The 17,069-nt window shown below is 40.6% G+C and overlaps 1 protein-coding gene across 1 annotated transcript in view; it reads left to right on the forward strand.

The window, feature by feature from the left end:
- Positions 1–1,284: 1,284 nt before the first annotated feature.
- The window catches only part of LOC139688328 (ABC transporter G family member 20-like), a 129,096-nt gene continuing 113,311 nt past the window's right edge, over positions 1,285–17,069 (forward strand). The window contains exon 1 of the mRNA XM_071585826.1: positions 1,285–1,566. The gene's annotated coding sequence lies outside the window, so the exon portion shown is untranslated. The remainder of the gene's footprint in view (positions 1,567–17,069) is intronic.

The following is a 17,069-nucleotide window of genomic DNA, read 5'->3' on the forward strand; positions in this document are numbered from 1 at the left end:
GATTCCCACCTGGGTGAGTTTCCCTCCATCTAGGGCTTGGGTGTTTGTAAATGTGACCATTGTTATCGTTGTTAATAGTTCGATGTAAAGGCCAAAATGTGCTGTTTTCGGACTAATACTGAATAAATAAATAAATGAATATCAACAACCAGAATGAACAATAAAATATCAGCAAATTTAAGCACCGATTGTTGCTTCATGAATGGTACACCCAAGTGAGTTCAGTTTCACTTTTTTTTTAAGAATAACAAAATGAACACACCTCGAACGAACGACAGGGGATCATTGACACTCCCTCGTTTAACCTGGTTCCTGAGTTCAAATGTACGCAGGCTACACAGTGAAATAGAAAACACATCTCCCCCACCTCCTCCCCACTCCCAATCTCACCTCCCCCAACAAGAAACCGGTCCCCCGCTACCACCCACCACCTCCTTCCACTTGTAACATATCCACTTGACCACAGGCAGTACTTCGCTGCTGTTGTCTTCCCTGTTGTCAAAATTTCCTACTCCAGTTTATGATCACTTGGTTGAACGAAATATCGTGTTTTTCTCAAATATCTATTATTGGCTAAAGTATTGACAAATTATATATTTATAGCCAATAGTTCACACCATCTTCGTTGTATAAGCAAATTGAGTAGTTTCAGGCGTGATGTGGTTGAATTCGAACATAATAAAGAAAAGATAGTAACAATTTTCCACTAGATAAGTTTAACAGTATTAAGTCGCAATGGAGCTCTGAGACTGAGAGCTCCGTGGTACTAATAAACTTATCTAGTGGACAATTGTTACCATTTTTTTACTCTATTTCTTCATTATCTTCGTTAAACATGGATGTAGATAAATTACATTTAAAGGCACTCGGCTTGTGGTAACAGCACATTAAAATATGCATATTCAGCATACCAAGGGAATTCCATTTAGACTTGATAATACGAAACCGAACGCCACTCTACCACGATGACTTCGATAATGTCCCCTGGGGAGCCGGAGAGAAACTGCCGAAACACAATTGGTCGCAACTTGAGCGTCACCCGCAATTATCAGCCAGCCTTGTATCCGCACCATCCCGTCGACCGCGAACGACCGATCAGCCAACTTGGAGCGGGAGGGGAGTGAGTAGGAGAGGGGAAGGGTTGGGGCACCTTCCGTGGGGATCTTTCCCCACCCTCCCCCGCGACCCGACCGTGGGGGGCGAGCGCGGGGTCCCGCCGTGGTAGCGATACCTTTCGGGGCCGCAGGACGGACAGACACAAGCGCGCTCACCTGCAGAGAGGAACATCCGACCGGGGAGGAGGAGGGAACTTGACCGCGCTCCCAACCGCACTCGCGAGTCCCTCCGCATTCGGCAACACTCTCTTCGTACGCCCTCATCTTTGCGCCCTCGTCTCGCGCCGGGTCATGTGTTGTCGCTCGTGAAAAAAAGGGTGTTCGCTGCCGCGCATTTCGGGATTACGCTTGAGAAGAGAGGGAAGAGGTGGTGTTTGCATATTGGATCCGCCTGCAGACGCCCGGAGTATCCCCGCGGAAGGAATTTCCCACGCCCAGAAAGTGATAAAAAGTGAGTGTCATGAGGTGTGGAGAAGCGTTGGGTTTTCCTCGCGATCGTTAAACTGGAAACTCACCCGGTGTGACGTGAGTAAAAATTTTATTCTTAATTTTCTTTCTTTTTTTTCTGAGTGGACGATGAATTCGTAAGGGCGTAGTACCCAGTGTGTAGGGTCTTCGGCTAATGACCAGATGGTCCGGGTTCGAATCCGTAAGATCCCGTAAACCCTGACGTCAACGCAACCCGTGTGATTTTTCGGGTACCTGATCTTTCTGAGAAATGAGAGTAGAGGAAGATAAAAGAAAACGAGCCCCTTTACCCTAATGAGTGAATTTCGCATGACCTGACATAGGGCTTAGCCCGTGGTTAACTCTACCCTCAAACCTATCACACTAACCTACGGGTTGGTCACTGTGGTTTGGTCACGTATTTTTAGGCGAAACCACGGACATTATTTTACTATGACATCAACAGGAAGTGGATTTGTGTTAACAACTTGGATTCCTAAAATTGTGCGGCAAAGACAACGCGGTGCGAATTTTATAAAAGCCGAATCTTGCAATAGGTAAACACCCAATTACTACTCATAGATTTGGACATCGCCACGTTCACCTTACGTTATCAGTGATTTAACGCCACGCGAAAAATGTACATTCGTGCAACACCAATTTTCAAGTTACCCTCAGATTTTTTCAATTACTTAGCGACGTTCTTTTATGCTCTTACCGATCTGAAGAGATCTCCGGCCACGTAGCCCTCATAACTTCTCGAAAGAATCCACGTATCGATTGCAAGTCTCCCATAGTTTTTTTTTACTTTGGAGTGGTTGTATTTTTAAGGTGGTTGCAGTGTTTTGGGGTACAATGACGTATGAAATAACATCATCGTAAAATGTGTCCGATCATAGAACTCAATTCTTTCTGCACCGTTCCATCTGATTTGACCCCATGCAGTCATCCGCATTGATTCGGAGGACTTCATATTTGAAGGCGACGTAGCATCCTAGAGCGTAGGGAAACTGAGCAGAGGGCTCGGATTCGGATTCAGAGGGCACTTGTGGACAAATCTAAGTTAACTCCAGCTGTTTAATTCAGCGGAACAAGGAAAGTAACCGACCCTATCCCCATCCGTGAATTTCATATTCTCTGGTTAGCACTACACTCGTATATCAAATCAACATTCGAGTAAATACTATATTAATATAATATGGCATTGCCATAAAAATATAAGCTGCACTTATCTGGCAGAAATGATGCATGATGAAGAAGATAATCTTTAAAAAATCCATTGAATATGCGATTGATATATGCCAACATAATACCCAACTATGGAGTAACGTCACAGCCGGTAAAACTAGCGGTGTAACTGGAATAGGTATAACTGCAGGCGTTGCAAGCACACCAAACTCTACCATTCGTAATTGCATCTAGTTTCTCCGCAATTTTCTAATAGAAATTATTCAGATTTTAAAGCTTATTTTCAAAGGAAACTGCTCATTCGTAAACGTCTCAGAACTCTAAACAAAGCAGAACTCAAACCCACTTCGCAACGATATTCCTTTTTCAGCTGGCATGATTGCATTTGAAATTATACGAGTTAGTACACGGAATACCGAGATTTGCTCCGTAAAGTGCATCTGATGGTCACGTAATATTTGCCGTCCATAAAATGTTTATATTTTGCTATTTCCAAAAAGTGCAATAATAAGTCATTTTTTCCAGATTAAGAATGTTAGAAAAATTAAGAAGAACATGGAAACATAAAAACTGATAGCTTATACGTTTTCTTTCGTCTGCATTACATCAAGAATCTTATAAAAAAAATTACCCTCAAAATCTATTTTTTTAAATTGTCATCAAAAAGGTTTGTGTCGCTCCTTTTTTGATTACAATTATTTCGAACTTTTCTAACTTTTTCTCAGGACATTTGAATCCTAACTAAATCGCTTTCTCGATTCCGAAAACCGTAGTCTCTCCCCATTTCAACGAAACGATTAGACTCTTTTCCTAGATAAAATTTACAAAAATTGATCACTTCATCGTAGGCGATATATGTATGTGCACAAGTGTTGGTTAACTAGATGCTAGAGCGATCGACATATTCAAGCACATCGTTCTACGCCCCAATGACACGCCTCACTGAAACATTTTATAGATACCTACAAAATCATTCGCGTGTTATTACTTGGTATGGTCGTGGAGTAAATAAAAAATATAATTCGAATATTTATCGTGTAACTGTTGGAATTTCCCGTTTATATCCTTTTACAAGGGAGGAATGACTGTTAAAGGAAAATAATCATGTTAAATTTCGCCATTGCAGAACACTTAAAAAGAGCTACCATCATAAAGTAACAATAATCCTGAAAATGTCCTTACCTCTGAGGCTTGCATTGAAGGGAACACACATCAGTCATCGCTCAGTTTCGTGCCAATGACGAATGCATTATCTAGAATAATGTTTACCTTGCTGAATGCTACCATAATGTCTTAGCGGATCAGCACGGATGAACAATGGGACAGTTTCTTATACCTGTGAAATAAGAATTTAAGTACATCGTGCGTATGCGTAAACTTTTGACTGTAGGGCATAAATCAGACCCAAATAATTTTGAATCATGTGCGCGATGTCTTTAAGGAATAATTTTTATACGATCATCCGTCCATTTACGGATTACGCAGTAGTACTGGCACAATGACTGCTGTACCGCAATATTTTCTCCACAAGGAAGTCGGACTTATGCTCATACCGCAAACAGTTCACCCGTAAGTTATCAGCTCGTGTAATATGCATACGATGGTATCTTTTAAACCGTTATTGTGATATAGCAATATTATTTCTCGATAAATTAACTTTCAGCCTAATAGGCAAATAATGAACGAGGACGATCCTATTTTAGATTATGTTTTCACTTCACTATTAGCATCATAGCCAATCTTCAATTTCGTTCTAAATTCAATACTGTAAATTATTTTTTATCAATTCAGGGACTTTGTTCATTTTGGCCATGAAATTACATCTTTTTCGGAATAGGTGTAACGAAACAATAAATATACCTAACATCCTAGGAAACTCTTTTGGAAGTATACTGAAGTACTTCAGGCATGAGAGTTAGCAAATTATTACCGTTCAGATGATGATATTATTTAATTTTACCGACTGAATGTCAAGTTGAAGGATTATTATCGCCCCTGGAGCAAGCAACGTTTGGTGCGTTGGGACGTGGCTACTCTCAGACAGAGAAATAGCGCCATGCACTGGGGCCCTTGCTGGCGACTTTCTCTCCAATTACGCGATACCTCCACGTATCCGAGTGCCGAAGATAGTTGCGTACGTTAGCTGCAATAAGGCATTGCATCGGCGACGGAAGACGGCAGCGGAAACGGGAAGAAATTTCGAATGGCTCAATTGTGTCTTCACTTCATATTTGTTGACACGTCATCATTAACTTTAGCATTCTCGTTCAATTGAAAAGGTAAATAGGTAAACACTGGTCAAGTTCGAAAACCAAAATTTTCAGGAGAAGCGAAATTATCTCACGAAGGAGAACGTTTTTAGATACGTACGATACTCGAGGGCATGAGCGAAGGCAGGAGGACAAATGCGTATGACTTGTTTCACCACCGATGGACGAGAGTCATATTCCTGAAAATATTAATAAAAAATTCCACAAGTGTATCTTTGTCAGTTTTTATCTTTATTGCCTTTTTAAGACAAATGTTTGGGAAAATGCGATTGCCTTTGTAAGTACGTAGTCTGTCCCCCTCTGTTGGTTAAAGTAGAGGCTTGAGACCACGTGAGCCTTAATTAGTTTCGATAACTGTGGAAAATAGTTGGTAGAGTGACATCACAGGTAATTAAGATTTATCGAATAGATAAAATGGGTTTCAGGGTGAATGCGAATGAGGGTCTCCTGATGTCTCTGGTCACATGCGATTCGCAAGGTGTCCATCGTTAACCGTTTCCTTATTCCCACATTTTAATATCTTCCGCTCTCTTTACACATATTTATCCTCGTTCAACATTTTCGTACGGAAGTGTTTCCGATTCATCGAGAGAATATAGAGAGTGACAGTACTTAACTTCTGAGTAGTAGTTTAACCGAACTGTTCACACAGTCTGTTCCCATGAACATCTAGGGTCAATATTTCCAATGTTACTTAGCGCTCTGGAACAGTCATAATGATCGCGTTAACCGAATTGACGCGTATGTCACAGGCATATAATTGCTTACGTCCACTTCTAGACACAAAAATGCCAGAATCATTATCATCATTCAGGTGAACTCTTGCTCGACAGGTCTCGAAATAAACTCTGTCACGAAATATTAAGAACGATTCTGACATTCTGGGAAGAATCGACGAGCTATGATGACGGAAACTCTTGTTACAATGATTCATACATTTTATGTGTTTTTCCTGCCAGTAACGTGTACGTTCAGGTAATTAATTCTAAAAGTAAACCGAAATGAAATTCGAAACTTTCAAAGTTTCGGGTATTTACTTGACATGTGACAACGTAGGTTTGTACACCTGATTCGTCGTCTAGTATACTCGCATATGTCTGACGGTATGCTATCCTTTGCCAATGGGCGATATCGGTTAAAAGCCTCGTAGCTATTAATGGAGTTCCTAGCGATTTGTCCACCCTCGAGGTATACTACTTCTTAAATGGCAATATTACATAAGTACGTTTGTTTTTATTTATTTACGTAAGACTACGTTACAAGTGAGCACTTGGCCTGGTGGCAAATATCTGCAAACCGAATCCTGAAATCAATGACAAAACATGGAATACAAAACAAATATACGACAGTTTCAATTATTACCACTATCCTCTAATTGTTTCAGTCAATGTGACAGACATTGGCCACTATAGAATGAGGATCTTGGGTCAACTATTTTTTTTTTAATTTGAGTTATCTTACCTCACCAAAACGAACTATTTCGCCCCGGAACCTATCCGTTTGTTCCTTTGCCATGGAGGTCTGACGCCTTACGGGACCAAGATTTTACGCAGCATGCATCAAGGAAAATAAATCACACCGAGATTTAGGTGTGACCAATTCGTCGCACAGACGTTCGTTCAGAGAGAGTATATAGTATGACTAAGCTCCTCCAGCCACGAGGAGTACAGTCAGACTATTAATTCTTTTATAAAAGCACATAATATTCAAGTTCACTTCTGACACAGATATAATTATTACGATACCTCAGTGAGAGGACAAATTATACCATCTGGGTAATTGGACAGAAATAAACTTCCGCAATGATACATCTAAACGTTCATTTATTTCTCTCACAACACTTCGGTCGAAACATTTAGATCAAGGTTGAACTCCACAACTTTTTTTGGACCTCATTGTCAACTGTCTTTCACTTTAAGGGAAGATTTTATGCTACAATTTCATAATCTTTTACCATTTTATAATTGAGTGCTTCACCAAGCCAATGTGGCTAGTTTCAGGTTGCATGACGCACATCTGATTCTCAGCATCACAAAACGTATTTTGCTGCCGTAAAGAGTTCTTCGTCTCGGGAAAGTCATTTTCTGCCGGAATCATTTTTCACATCCTACGTACTTACCATATGAACTTTGTAATGTGAGAAAGGATAGGGGACTTCGTAACGTGTCAGCTATACTGGGTATTAACTGAACGCAAGTTGTTTCTATTCGGGAAGTTGGAGGATATTGCTGATTGAAACGAAAATGAAGGGACGACAGAGATGAAAAGCAGGGGCAGATCAACTTTAATCAGGGGACGACTTGTTTGAGCGTGAAGCTCAAGGGGAGTGAACCCCAGGAGCTCATAGGAGGCGGCAGGCTTCTCTCAGGTGCCTCCCGAGTAGGATGACCAGATAATAAATTGGGCTTTGGGGTATGTACGAGTTATATTGGCTTTGGGATAATGGCAATGCCAAATTTAAATATTTACAATTAGATTTTTACAATATGTATAAATAATGGTGCCTATTCATTTGAATAAATGCGCCGTTCTATTTACTTTTATTTTGGTATTTCGTTGTTTCCTTTTGTAACCATAATAGACGTAGAGTGGCTAAATACAAAAATCATTACTCTATTAACTCATATCATAACTCACTAAAATATTAATATTCAAGTATTTTCACTCGCGAGTTTCGAAACCTGCAGAGGTTTACGAATTCCTTTGATTGTGACATCTTTAGTTTTTGTCATTCTTGACGTATTAGATACGTCTGGTCACCCTACTCGCAGTAAAGGCAATATTCACTATTTATCCTCTCAGAACAGAACTGAGAAAAAATTCCGAAAACTGAAGAGGGACATTTTCCGTGCCGCACTTCAGAGTTTTAAGTAGGGGTTTTCTTATAGAAACACGGTGAATGCGTTCCCCTACTTCCGGGATTCCGCCAGAACGATCCGCGGATGTCACGGAAATCAACGCCTGTCATCCAGATTTGAATTTTTGGCCTCCGAGCTATCCCACCTCCAACTTATAGGGTGGAGTGCTCAAATTCACCCAATTAGGGAATGGTAAAATAATGTAAAAAATGAGGCAGATCAGTTTCAATAATAGTCGCGAGTGCATCGTAGAGAGAGAGAGAGACAACGGCGAGCAGAGTTGTGACGAAATAGCTCCTAGCATGTTAAGGAATATTATTTTTACGTCCAAAAATCTTGCGGAAAAATGGACTCCTGGATGTGTTACAGAATATCTCCTTTTGCGAGCTACTAGGAAAATAAATAAGTCATATTTATTAAAGCATCCATATCTAGCTCAAATTATGCAATTTGGCACAACACGCTTTGCTTTACACGAGTGAACTCTTTGGCCAAAGCATGTGAATGCGTTCTCCAAACATACAATGTCCAACTGCTTCTTTCCATTTACAAAGTATGACTGAATTCAGTCAAGTGCTCGAAATTTAGTCAAGTACTCGTATAATAACGACATTCAACCGTGGAGAGAAGTGGCGATTCTCTCACGAGATACGAATGAGAATTCGATCCGTAACTACAAAACTTGATAATCAGCGTTTAGGACGACACTTAAAGCTGTAGCAGGAGTAGGCAGACAATATTATTCAAAGTAGAATAGTAGATTAGAATTGGTGAGGTAAGAGAGAAGATGATTGTATGAAATTATTATGAATATGATCAAGGAAGAAGAAGACGCCAAAGAATGTCCCTGAGCTGTGACCGAGTGCTAAGTGCATGAGAACAAGCGAGATGATTTGATGGGATATGATTTCAAAACCAAGGTTTATGGCAACATATATCTATGTTTAGTGATGAATTTTATTTGTGCATTCGAATATTCAATCGATGTCGGACATGCAATTCCCTAAAAACTGAACATACTAAAGAATTTTCACGAGCATGTTGCCCAATGAAGGTGAAGGGTTGTGAGAGGGAAAGGTACGATAACATACAGGTATGTTAAGCCTTTACACATATTGTAAGGTTTGAAATGGGGAAGCAGATGCACTTCTGTGGCGATTCCTTGATCGAGACATTATATAATACGCCTCGTTCCTCCCCTTCCCGTAAAAAAGGCTCAGCAGTTTGATGCCCTCCTCATTATGACTTAAAACCCGATTAGTTCGTAAATAGATACTCACGCAGGCCTTCTTATTTCGTTAACTTTATCAGTGTCCTTTACTACCGTCAATTTCTTGCTCAACAGGCTTGAACGGTCCTGACATGAAACCGCATTCGTTTTCTCGAGAAGGAAAGATTTTCTACGTTTACAAACCTCCATGATGGATCAATCTTACGATTAGACGTGACGAACTAAGATACGTAATAAGCGCAGTTTAGGTGTCCGAGGAAGGATACATAAGTGTTTTTTTGTGGGGGAACATAGCAACCAGGAGATTTTTTTATTTCAGACAGAAACAATGCGATTTCGAATACGACGTGCGTTTTTAGCGAGGTGAATACCATGACAGGGTGTCAATGACCGAAAGCCACCATGAACATTAGGGGAAGAGGGCGACTCTGAATACCAATCACCGCGCCATCAAGATATTGTCTGTCAGCAAATGCGTTACGGTAGCGCGCGTAAGACTGACCATTGGAAAATTTAAGCGCAGAGCAAATTAAGCAGCTGAATTCAACTCGTTTTCGAAGCATTGAAATGGAATTTAATGACAAAGACTAAAAAAAAGTAATTAAATAATAAGGCTTCCTGTTTTATCTTCCGGTATTAACGTTCATTCTATTTCCTCTGTGCCCTTAATTCAATGAGTTTCCGATGAAATGGATAAATTTAATCCTATCGGAATGTTTACATCTACATCTACATAATACCCCGCAAGCCGCCGCAAGGGCGTGTGGCGGGGGGTGTTAGGTCACCAACCGTAAAAAGGAAAAATACCACATGCAAAAAAACAACACGGAAAATTACACCCACAGCAGCGCGCACACTCATGCAAAAATCCTTTCATCCAATACTCATGCAAACACATATACCGCAAAACAACTTAAAAAACTGCACCCCGTGATGCAGCACGAAAGCCATCCTACAACACGGAAGCGAGGACACAACAAGCAAGAAATTGAAACATCACTACCACATGAAAATGCACCACGAAACACTCTACCCCCAAAGAGTCTGTAAAAGGCGACCCAACGTTGCAGGTAGCAGGAATTTCCCCCCGCGGAGAGGGACGAGGGATTGAAAGGAAAGAGACTTAAAAACAGATGAACGGAACACGAATGAGGTCATTCGGAAAGAATGGGTTATTATAGCAAAACACATAAGGTTAGTGGAAGAGCATGAATTTAAATACAACTAATTATTTTTTAGACGCTGAGGGTGGCAAGTGGAATTTTTGCTATCTATAACCCTGCAGTTGCTATCCCGTATTGTCCGTGGGAAGAAGGAGTCCTTGAGTCGGCTAGTTCTGGCATCTATTTCCCGAATTTTATATGCATGATCCAAGCGACCAATGTATGTAGGAGTGCGAATAATTTGCGAGACCTCGGTGCTGAAACATGCGGATCTAAATTTATTTAATAATTTCAATCTTGCATTGAATCGTCTTTCAGCCAATGATTCCCACCCCAAATCCATGAGCATTTCGGTGACGCTTTGCGTTTTATCGTACGAATTTTTTACAAAACGGGCTGCCCGGCGTTGAACCTTCTCAATTTCCCGAATGAGACCTTTTTCACTCGGATCCCACACGCTGCATGCGTATTCTAAATGAGGCCTTACAAGAGCGTGGTAACAACGTTCCTTGACCTTCGAGTCACTTTTGCCGACAATGCGTCTAATGAATCCCAATTTTTTATATGCTTGACCACAGACTTTACGTATGTGAGTCCCCCAAGTTAAGTCTTTTGTGAATGTGACACCTGGGTATTTTACCGTATCAACTACTGCTAGGTCACCTCCAGCTAATTTGTAAGCAAATCCCGTTGATCTTTTAAAGAAATTTACCACTGAACATTTATTATAATTTAGAGTCAATCCCCAGTTAGAACACCATTTAGTAATGCAATCTAAATCCTGCTCTAGAATAAAACGATCCTCATCCCCAGATATCTCCCGATAGATCACCGTGTCATCCGCGAACATCCTAATTTTACTTTTCACTTCGCGGTTCAAATCTTTAACAAAAATCAAGAAAAGCAACGGCCCGATCACACTTCCCTGAGGTACCCCCGACGTGATTCGAACGCTGTCGGAACTAGCGCCATCAAGGACTACCCTCTGTTCCCGCTCTGAAAGAAAATCTTTAACCCAGCTTATGGCGCCCTTGTTTATACCCGCGACCTTTAATTTATGAATGAGTTTACCATGTGGGACCTTATCAAATGCCTTTTGAAAATCTAAGAAGATAGCATCCACTTGCCTACCTCTCTCACCAGATAAAAGTAAATCATGTGTAAATAATCCTAATTGGGTTTCGCAGGAGCGGGTTTTCCTGAATCCGTGTTGATTGTCACTTAAAAAGTTAATATTGTCAAGGTGTCTCATTATTGAACTGACAATTATGTGCTCTAAGATTTTGCAACAGATAGAAGTGAGAGATATAGGTCTGTAATTACTGGGATCCTCCCTGTCACCACTTTTAAAAATAGGCGTTATTTGCGCGGTTTTCCAAATCTTAGGTACTTTGCACTCTGTGAGGGATTTGTTAAATATAAATTCAAGGTACGGGGCAATGTTTGGAGCTAAATGTTTTATCACCCTAGCTGGTATATTTTCGGGACCCGGGGATTTGTTGGGTTTAATCTCATTAAGCAATTTGATAATTCCTTGTTGGTCCGCTTTTATTTTTTCCATGGGTGGAGTATGTACTGTTTCTTGGAGATATGCGGTGGCAACATCGTTCGTGAAAACGCTTTGGAAGAATGAATTTAGGATGTTAGCTTTACCCTCACTGTCTGTATGAATTATATTGCTACAATCCCTTAAGCAAGCCACGGTTTGTTTACTCCCATTTACTTCCCTAACATATGACCAGAAAGCTTTGGGGTCAGTGTCCAAGTGCTCGCAAAGTACTTTGCGTTTAAAGTCCAGTAAAGCGCTACGTAGTTGTGTTTTGGTTTCAATTTTGGAGGATCTATATGTGTCCCATAATTGTTTATTCTCAGGGGATGATGTGTTCACGCCTGCCCTCTTTACCCTAGAGTGTAGCATTCTCTGCTTTCGAAGGGCTTTTCTAACGTCTTTATTGTACCACCTGGGGTCGCGATTTGCTTTAACGTATTTTATAGGTATGAAATCTACGATTCCTTTTTACATGATATTGACAAATTCTGTCCAAGTTTCTTCCACGCTGACATGACTTAAGCGGGTTTTGAACTCGGGTAGTGAAGAGTTTAATTGATTGGCAAAAGATTCAAAGTCAGCTTTATGGTAATTATAAATTTTTTTTTGGTTTAATGATCTTTTTTATTTCTATGTCCAAGTGGACATTAATTGCTTTATGGTCACTGAAGCCCTCATCAGTTGATACACTAATAATACGTTCAGGCGTGTTTGTAAGAAATAGATCCAATATGTTCTTTCCACGGGTGGGCATGCGTACTGCTTGATGGAGGGAGTTTCTTTGAACCAATTTTATCATGGAATTGCAAGATTCGCGATCGCGGGTCCCAGATTTAACGATATTGTTGTCCCAATCTATACCAGGGAGGTTAAAGTCGCCACCAATTATGTTTATGCTGTTGTTATATTTACGTGTAAAATTGTAAATTTGATGGTTGAGGGTGTGAAGTGTTTTCAAATCTGAGTCAGGAGGTCTGTAGAAAGAGCATAAATTTATGTTGGGTTGATTGGTCCGTATTAAGGTGCACCAAACACTTTCTATGTTATTATTTTCAAATGAAACTTGCCTGCTTTCAAAATGACTTTTAACTGCCACGAAAACCCCTCCTCCGGGTCTTGTATCTCTATCGTGTCGGTAAACTTTGAAATCTATTGGGAAAATTTCTTGGTCATTTATGTCATTGCACAACCAACTCTCTGTGCCTAATACTATATCAGCGGAATGAGTTTGGATTATGTGTTCTAGATCCGCTGATTTGTTCTTGAGGATTCTGCAATTTATAACAAGTATAGTTAAATTATTTTGATGTTGAATAACGTCCTTATTTGTGCCTGACTGTAATTTAGGACGCCTTTGTGGGGAAGTGCGTGTCACATGTCTTTCTAAATCAATGCCAGTGTTGTCGGTGACTTTTATATTTTTATTAATAATATTATACGCGCTATCCCCAGATGTTATTGACCCACTAAGTGACCTGCCCTCTATCCTAAAAAAGGCCTACAGTGGTCGAGTATCCTATCCGCTACCTTACTCGCCGCTTCCGCCGTGTAATGGACCCTTGAATATTTGAATAGTTGAATACTTGAATAGTTTACTTGAATATTCACCGGCGCTATAAATATTTCCCAAGCATTTGTTGAGTAAATTGCTCTTTGCGACGAAGAAATGGGCACTGATGGGATGTGCTCATCTTGAGAGGTTTCCTTCGAAATAATCATTAATATGTAACTAATTAATGGTTCTACCAGGAATATCGAGACTTTGCGTAGTTAACGCGAGCGTGGAGTAAAAACAAGCAATTAAAAATTATATCCTGAGATGGCGGCGGCATTGGAGAGAAAATCTATCCAGCACTCACTTGCTTCCCGCTTGAACAATTAAACTAAACGATATATCTGTTGCTAAAAAAACTAAAAAGAAACGAGTGCACTCGGGCATTTCCATGGTTGCACCTGATGCACATGACCTCATTGACTCCTTGAGAAAATGCCGTCTACAATAAATACCAACATTTCCCAAACACTATCCATTCGCCAGAACCCCAGTTATAATTATTATACAATTCTTTTTTATCTCTAACTCACCCAAACAGCCTAACGTTAAGAAGAAGGATATTGACCATAACCAAGTGTTTTCTATGCAGGAAAAATCCCCGGAAAAATTATTTAACTTGCTCCAAATTGAATTTCAAGGATTTAGGAAAGTGAAATAATGTGAACTTGATAGTTATAAGGAAGACTGAAATCATAGAACGACTTGGATCACTTACTCTGACGACATTGGTAGTCACCATCAATGGTCATTCAAATGAAATCTTAGCATACCAATCAGCAAACCAACTTGACGAGTGTTTTTTTTCTCGCTTAGAATCCCACCCCTTCACCAACCGGCTCTCCTAGAAACTAGTTTTTCATATCGCTTCTTACCGGATTACCATGAAAATAAAGTACCCACTTCAATCGCAACGGGAACCACGTTCATAATCATTGCTTGCATTCCTTCACTTACACTATCTATCGCTTGCACATATTCAAAGTAAAAAGGGTTTAATCTTGGATACAAATCGAGTATGAATGCAGTAAGAGGCGCATTACTGCATTCGGTTGCACAGTATATATATTCACAAAATGAATCAGGTAAAATCAAGGAAATATATATTTTATTATACATTATCGATAGTAGTTGTGACTATGTAAAATAATTCGGTACCCGACGTGTCTTTCTTCCTTTGCGTGTCGCCAGCATAATAGCGACGCTCACAGTAAGGGCGAAACATGCATAAATATTTTAATGTTATTCAAACTAATCCTGAAAATGCGTAATTTAATAGTCAAAATAAACTGCATCAGCCTTCATTTTGGTGAAAAATGTAGTACTTTCCTACAATTTAACCTTATTTTATAACTGTTTCGAAGATATTACGTAGTTTTGCACGGAATACATTGTAGATAAAGATGATGTCCATCATTTCGAGGGACTTACATCCGTATAAGTGCTGATTACACTGATACCACGGATGAATGCCCGAAAATATATTTGATTCGTGCAGTTTATGCCTCCAGTGTTGATAAGTGGCTAAACTGTATTTAACATAGTAGCGTCATGTATTAACCAACAGCACTGTGAATAAGTTCAACATCCAGATTTAAAAAATTTGAATTTGAGCGCTTTCCTGAACTGCTAATTGGATACACTTTATAGATGCCTCGAGACAGTTATGTATTTTATTCCAATTAAATTTAAAAACGTCTCCTGAGGATGAAAAGCTACACGGTTGAAAAAATTGAGTATTTTCAACCCCACAACCGCTCAAATAAATTCGCAGGAAGAACCCAGATTGTCAAGATGGAACTGGAAAATCAATTATATATATATGGTTATATTATTATATATATACGGTTATATATATATAATTATAATATATATCATAAAAATAATATATATAATATATAATACATATATATTAAACCATAAAACATTCACACAGTAATCAACCCGAAGGTCGGTTTGGTAGGTGATGATAGAGTTCACCCAGTACTAAGCCCGACGGCGTGTGAAATTCACACATCAGGGTAGGGGGGCTAGTTCCTTTCCCTGTGCCGGTTGTGGTTTCCCAGGAAGACCTGGTACCCGAAAAATCACTTTAGCTGAGCTGCAGCTGCAGCTGCAGCTTTAGTGGAGCTGCAGGTGCCCAGAGTGCCTTTCCCGGGAATCGAACCAGGGACCCTGCGGTCAGCAGTCCAACGCTCTACCCACTGAACTACCGCGACCCACATATATATACATTTTTATATCGGGTACCAGATCTTCCTGGGAAACCATAACCGGCACAGGGAAAGGAACTGGCCCCACTACCCTGATGTGTGAATTTCAAACGCCGTCGGGCTTAGTACTGGGTGAACTCTACCATCACCTACTAAACCGACCTTTGGGTTGATTACTGTGTTTATGGTTTTTTATATACATATATATCTTCAATCGGCTGTCACAAGTTTCCAGATACGTTACGACAAACTTCCCGTCATCAGCCCCTTCCCGGGGTTAATTATCGAGAGAGAGTTGGATGTGAACGTACAATAATACGTAACCTAATATTCAAATCCTTTTTTTGCTGAGTCACTGGTGACAAAACGGGAGATTTATCTGCCGCGGAGGATTCATAGTGGGCCATTGTCAAATGTTCACGGGCGGAAGCTTCCATCGGCTTTCCTCGGGGCTAGGAATTGGAAAGTCCTCGCTCCACATACTCGTGGGTGTATCGGAGACGTAAAAACACGCGAAAAATATAGCATGAGGAAAACGAGACAAGAGGCAGATTTAAATATTCATATTCTCCAGCCGTGTAAGGTGCAGTTCATAGACAAATGGAAAGTGGGTTACTATGTGAAGACAGCAGCGTTCGCCGCGTTACAAAGTTAAACCACAGACTATGATGTTTACTTGCAACACGTCTCAAATTAGGCGCCCTTTTTCACTGTAGGGCAAGCGGAAGGATCGAACTGCGGAACTATTTGAACGCGAGAAGCCATTGACAGTGGTGGATGCAGTGAATGGGGTTTCAGGTCGTAGCATCCCGTCTTCTCCGAATTCAATGATAATTCCTTCCAAATTGAACGTACGCGACGTTCCATCCGGGGTTATCGACGCGTTACAGGGCATGCTAACTATAAGAAGGGACTCCACGTAGCCCCTCTTTGCCTCCTCAAGCAGTCGTTCCTTTCTGGGTAATATTTTTTCCGGGACGAAAGTGTCGGAGCACTCTTGATATCGCTCCTTCCGAGGATCGACGGAGGAACGCGAGCCAAAACGAGAATCGAGTTGGGATAGCGTGGGCAGAGCGGAAGCGAAGGAATCCGAGATTGTACCACCGATCAAGGCGAAAGATCCCGAATACGATATGTGCGATCACGGGTAATATTTTTCCAAGTTTTTCACGGAATGTTTTGAGTGGACCGCGTGGTGACTAACGGCATATGGGCCAACGACCAACGCATTTGGTACTCCAGACCTCAGTGATGTGCAGGGTATTGACCAAGTTCGGAACATTGTCACGTGCTTTCCCCGCCACGTGATTGAACGCTGAGTTCTAATGGAGCAATGAGTCACGGTCACAGCGCTCGAATCTCTCCGCTATTTTTCTCGAAGTTTTCGAAGGATAGCAACAAAATGCTGTCAGTTTTATCTCTACGTCAACGCCGTTGCCAGCAAGGCCTCTAAAACTGCACGTTGGTCTCACCATTCAAATAA

This window comes from Hetaerina americana, unplaced genomic scaffold (assembly GCF_022747635.1).
Source record: "Hetaerina americana unplaced genomic scaffold, ioHetAmer1.1.p SCAF_2, whole genome shotgun sequence".
Classification (NCBI taxonomy): Eukaryota; Metazoa; Arthropoda; class Insecta; order Odonata; family Calopterygidae; genus Hetaerina; species Hetaerina americana.